Source organism: Pseudopipra pipra, chromosome 6 (assembly GCF_036250125.1).
Source record: "Pseudopipra pipra isolate bDixPip1 chromosome 6, bDixPip1.hap1, whole genome shotgun sequence".
Classification (NCBI taxonomy): Eukaryota; Metazoa; Chordata; class Aves; order Passeriformes; family Pipridae; genus Pseudopipra; species Pseudopipra pipra.
In genome coordinates, this window is record NC_087554.1 from 40755019 (window position 1) to 40761018 (window position 6000).

The window sequence follows — 6000 nt, forward strand, 5'->3', positions numbered from 1 at the left end:
GACCATTTGAGAGAGTCTTGAAGTATTTGCTTGAAAATGGGCAAGGGATCGAGATTAGTAAGAATAAATTCAAGAGAGAGCAGCTGTGAGATGGAGAGGCAGCAGATGCTTGTAAGCAGCTAATTCAAAATGAAAAAAGTAAAAGGAAGGAAGAATATTCTGAGCCTAGTGAAATAATTCTTTTCAGGAAGCTTATGGGAGATAAACATACCTTCTATGGAAACATTTATTGCCATTCTTTTTGTGAGACTAGACAGACTGAAAAGGCTTTAGTTCACCTTACTGATACGTTTCCACCCTTTCCCTTTTTAAATAATGGCCCTTCTTGAAACATTTCCTTCTCAAGAAAGTCTGTTTTAAAGGTTCCTCATTGTTTGCTTGCAAGAAATAGAAGCAGAGTATCTGTATACTACAGAAGGGGGAGAAGATTTTAAGAGGATCTTACTGTGCGGCATATGGCTTTTTTTTCTCTGTTTATCATGTTAAAAAGGCCAACAGTGCTGTTCTTTGCATTTGTGTGCTAAATGTGTGTTCAGCAATACTTACCCTTGCTATCCTAAATGGCTCTATACTCATAAAATGGTACCTATGAGCCTGAAATTTTACAGGAAATAAAGCCAAGGGAGTTCTCTATGTGCTCTGCAAGAAGTCCATTTTAAATGCAAATAGGCTCAAGAAGCAAAATTACTGTCTGCCTTTGGACTTCCCACATACCAGGATGTGGAATATTCAGGACTGGGATGCTAGTCTGTGTCTAATTAAAATAGGAAAATTAAATTCATATCTTAACTTTATTTTCCAGAAATGATTCATGGTCTAAGTAGTGGATATGTCTTACCTGCACTTCTTTCATGAGAAGGTTAAAATCCTAGCAACTCTGACAGTTTTTCACAATTTAAATGAAACAAATATCTCTGTTATGACATATGAGAATGTTGTTTTTCAAAGATTAAGGTTTATCAACACAAAAGGCATCAAATCAAAGCAAACTCATTTCAGAACACAGTCACATATTCAATACATTAGCAATTTTACATTCACAATTATTGATCTACATTTTCAACCACAAGCAGGTTCTGTTATTTTGATTATAGTTTTTAATTTTTGTATTGGGGTTGTGTGCCAGGCTCTGGCTTGATTGACTTATTATTTCCATTAGATTATATCATATAATAGCAGCACAGAGACACTCCTTGTACTGGCGGTATGAACATCTCAGGACTGCAGACAATACGTGAACATCATAGAGCTGTGCAGACTGACTCCCACCTGAGCCTGTCATTAGTCTGTTCTGTGGTGGTTATGTGTATGTAAAAGGAAAGGTGCACATATGCAAATTGCATACCCATTTGCAGTGGGTATATCTATACCCATTCTGCCCATATCTGAACATTTCATCCCCAAATATTCTGGGAATCCTTGAGAAAGATATGCATTCTCTTTATATGACAAAATAAAGCTCTAACCACTGGTTAGCTGAAGACAAAGAAACCAACCAGACAAAGAAACCAACCAGACAAGGAAACCAACCAAACAAAGAAAAACCCACAACAACAAAAAAAATCTTAACATCCACATAAACATATTTAAAACAAGCCGTGAATAATAGGATGTGAAAACAAAAAGTGGCCTTTCTTCATGACGTCATTGAAAGTGATGCCAGCCAGAGGCTGCCCTTGAAGATTGTCAGAGTGCAGGAATTGTCTGTGAAGGGAGGGACAGTCATCACTGCTCTGCTGGTTTCAGATTTCAGCCATCATGCACTTTGTCTGCTTTTATGTGGTATGAAAACACAGACACAGTAATTTGTGCTTGGTGCTCGTCAGATACACTATAATGCGGGGAAGAGCCTAGGATCTGCAGGAGTTTAATTTATGTACCAATGAGTTCTACAAACAGGCCAAGTTCCCTAGGAAGTTGGTTCACAGTCAGCAGTGTTTTCACAGATAAGGCTGGAACCAGCAGTGCATGTTGAATGTCATTACTTTAGCTGCCCATTACCTAGGACAATAGCCTGCAATCCAGCTGCACCACGTGGCATTTGGGTTCAAAGGGCCTTGGTTTTATATTAGTTGGATAGAAAAGGTCAGTAAAAGGTGAGAGACAGTTGAATGTGAATAAGTAATACAGGAACGAGAGCTGCAAGTGTTTGACCCATCCCTGATGATGTGATATTGATCTGAACTAGAAATGTCAAACCCTTCTCCACCCAGAGGTTTAGAAATGCTTCTGATGTGTGTCAGTAAAAGATAAGAATCAAACCAAGAATATATTAGCAGATGCCACAGGGACTAAAGCATATACAACCCAAGAACAATAGTTACTGTGTCTTAGGTACAAATAAGATGTTCTTATTTGGCAGAGCTTGTTCTGCTTATGCCTGATCCCCCAGGGCAGTCTGGGCATGCCAAAGAGGCTTCTTCTGGGAGGAGAGGTCAGGTACAAGGAGACTGTATAGGAGTAAGGTAGCGTGTTCGTGGGACTGCATCTGTGCCCCACATGGAGGGATGGAAGAAAAGCTTGAAGACAATGGATTTGCTCTACACTGAATTTCTGCTCTATATATTTTCTGACTGTCCTTCATATTTTACCCTGAGAACACCCAACTGGATCCATAAAGGACTTTAGGCATTGTGCTACCACTTCCAATTAAAGAATGGATCTTCAAAGCCTCTGCTATGCCATGATTTAACACTCTAGAGGCACCTCCTCTACACACTCATTTTTCTTCCTGTAAAGTACTTTACATTTTTCCCATTAAACACATGTGCAGCTTGACTTTACACTTGACAAGAATTGTCCCTTCTGTATTATTCTTATTCTTTGATCTCAGATGAATAAAATCAGCTTAGTCCCCTAATGCATAAAGCCTTGCACAAAATGCAGTCAGCAAAAGGATAGAGAAAGGAAATCCTGTAGCCTGAAAGTTAAGGCATTTTTCATGACAAAGCAGAGTTACTTCTGCTGCAGTGATATTTCTGTATTTTATATCCACTGAAAAAAAAATTGTCAGGAGAGACTGATACAGAAGCCCAACTAAGATTGATGGATCTTCTCCTGAAGCACAGGTTTTTGCTTCACACCCCTGTTCCATAGTCTGACAGAAGAAGGATTGAACATACATCGCTGACATTCAAGTAAGCATATTAATCACTGAGCTGTCTTTTTTTTCTTTTTCTTATTTAGAGACACTGACTCCATACCAGTTTTTTGATGTATCGGAAAGCAACACATGGGGATTTGGACTAAACAAAGCTCTCTTCCCTCCTTTTTCCATGACAGAAAGGGTGTCAGTATGTCTTCATCTTCAGACAACCTAGGAACATGATGCATTTGACAGAGATTGTTCCTTTGAAGTTGATACTAAATTGAGACCTGTCTACAACATTCAGTTTGCATTCCAAAGGAAAGAGCTCTTACAGAAATATCTAGAGAAACAGTGCTCTTGGTCAATGTGTTCTCTATTAGTCTCTTACTGGTCTGGACCAAGATTACAATGTTTGCTGCTATAAAGCCAGTGAGAATCATCCACTTTTAAATGTATTGGTTTTAGTCTTACCTGTGCTTTGCACCAGTGTTTAAGAAAAGGGATTTTTATTCTTCAGCATTTAAATATTAAAGAAAAAAAAAAGAAGGAAAAAAATACTTACTTGAGTAATTCCCAAAGACTTTCTATGTCAGCATAATAAAACTTAGGGGAATGAATATACCTAATCTTAGCTAAAATCTCAACATTATGTTTTAAAAAAGATTCCCAAGCAATTGTGACTTCAAGTCACTGCTCACAATGGATAACATTTCCAGGGAAACAGGAAGGGGGCTTGGTTGCTGTTTTAGATTTAGCCAGACTCCTTTGGTGAGAGATAAGCAAGGGAGAGATGCAGACAAGATAAAGCTTCCAACTCTGAATCCTCTTGCCAGACTGGTCATATTAGTTACTACAGAGAGAATTTATCCTGTCCTGACACTGTAAAGATTAGCTTACCAGTTTAATTATAATTGGTCATGAAACATACACAGGTTTTTTTCTCTTCTTTTTTTTTCTTTTTTTTAATGCGAAGGGACTATCCCATAAGCACAAGAAAAGTCTGTAAGAGCAACTGAATTTTCAGTTTCGTTCAGGAAAATAAGTTAAACGGGATTAAGGAATCCTTCAATAATTTAAATTGCTTTCTTTCTAGGTCAGCAAACGTTACATGAAACACCCTTCCTTCAAAAGTAGGCTTTATATAGACCTTTAGCTTTAGACTTCAAATTTAGACTTGTATAGTCTGTAGTCTATAGTATAGTTAATTACATATATCTATGTAATGCCAGTTCAGCGGTGTACTTGAATACATTCATTGCTCCTGTGGTGGAATTATGGCAACTGGACCAGAGGACTGTGAAACTCTTCTCATTCCCAAAAGGATTGAACAGCTTCTGCTGTTCAATAGTCTTGTATGCTTGTCACTATTAATCTTCCCTCTAATTTATTTCTGTGTGTGTGACAAATGACCTCCTTAATACCAATGTGAAACTTGTAGCCCTAATTCACACAAGGCAAGAAATAGGACAGCAAAATATACGAGTGTGCAGGTCCTTTCTCTTGATATTCTGGGGCTCACTCAGTTCATGGTGCAAGTTGCTACAGATTCATGGTTTCTTCGTCATGTTAGAAAGTTTAAAAAATTTATTTTGCACTGTAATGTGTGCGGACCCCCAGATTATATTGTGTCCAGGGAAACATAGCTGCATCACTGATAGAGACCTCTTGAGCGGACTGAAAATGCACCTTCCCAGTCAAGTCTTCACTTTGAGTTCTGTCATTCCAGTAATAAGTAAGGAGAGAGAGAGGGAGAAAAGAGAGGCATTGAGAGTATTCAGAACTATCATTTATGTGGTTGGCAGCAGTAGCACACCTCCTGCTCAGGAGGAAAATCCCTAAGAAGAGCAGCTTGCCAGTCTGGATCTATCTCTGTGCTCCAGAATTCTGGCAAGATATCAAGGAGGATGACTGAATTGGGTTTCAGGACTGGGAGAGCACCAGAGCATCTGGGAGACACGTGACACATCTCAGCATAGCCTGTCCTGGTCCATACGTTTGCAGGTTGAGGCTGTTGCAGACAGACTTACAGGAAGCTTGAACTTGTGTTGACCTGAGACATTATCACCCTCCATACACATCCTCCCTTTTGCCCACTGACCAGAAGCAATAACCTCAGGGGGCTAGGATAAATCAATGTATGCTAGTCATAACCCTGTCACATCCAGATTTCCTGACCATTGCAGTGGTCCCTAGTAAACCTATTCATGGCTACAGCTGCACCTGGCACAGGCTGCTCACTTTCATGGATCCTCTTTTAGGCACGATTGCCTGTGCAGGGAGTGGAAGTGCTGTCCCATGGCTGTGTCAAACTGCTACATGCAGTGTGTAATACATCCTCAAATAGTCGGGCACAAAAGCACAAAATTAAACTTTCCAGGACTGAAAATTCATTGCTTTAGTGATGAAAGAAAGTGAATTCAAAGAGTGAGCAGGCTTGGGTGGAATGGCTTCACTCTGAAGTCTGAATAGAGAAAGACAAATATTTTGGAGCCGAGTACCATTTTTTCTCTATAGTGCCATATTTCCTAAGGTGTCTTATTTGACCCCAGCTTGTACTCCAGGATGTGCTTTCTAGAGCAACACTAGTGCACATAAGCACATAGCACAGATCCCCTGTCTGAATGCACAGGGTCACACTGCATGTAAATTGTACCACTTAAAATAACAATCCTCTGTGCCTGAAAAGCAGGGTAAGGGGTTGATAAGCAGGGATCATACCAAAACAATAGTTGAAGGCTGAACTAAAGTGATCTACTCAAGTGAATGCCCATAAGACACCTGTATGAATATGCATACACAGAAAAGAAAATCCTTACTCCCATTAAAAGCAGTGGAATTTTGCCATTGGATTCAGAAAGGCTCAAATTCCATGTAAGGCATGTTGGAAAGTGTAAATTAATGGTTTCTGTAAA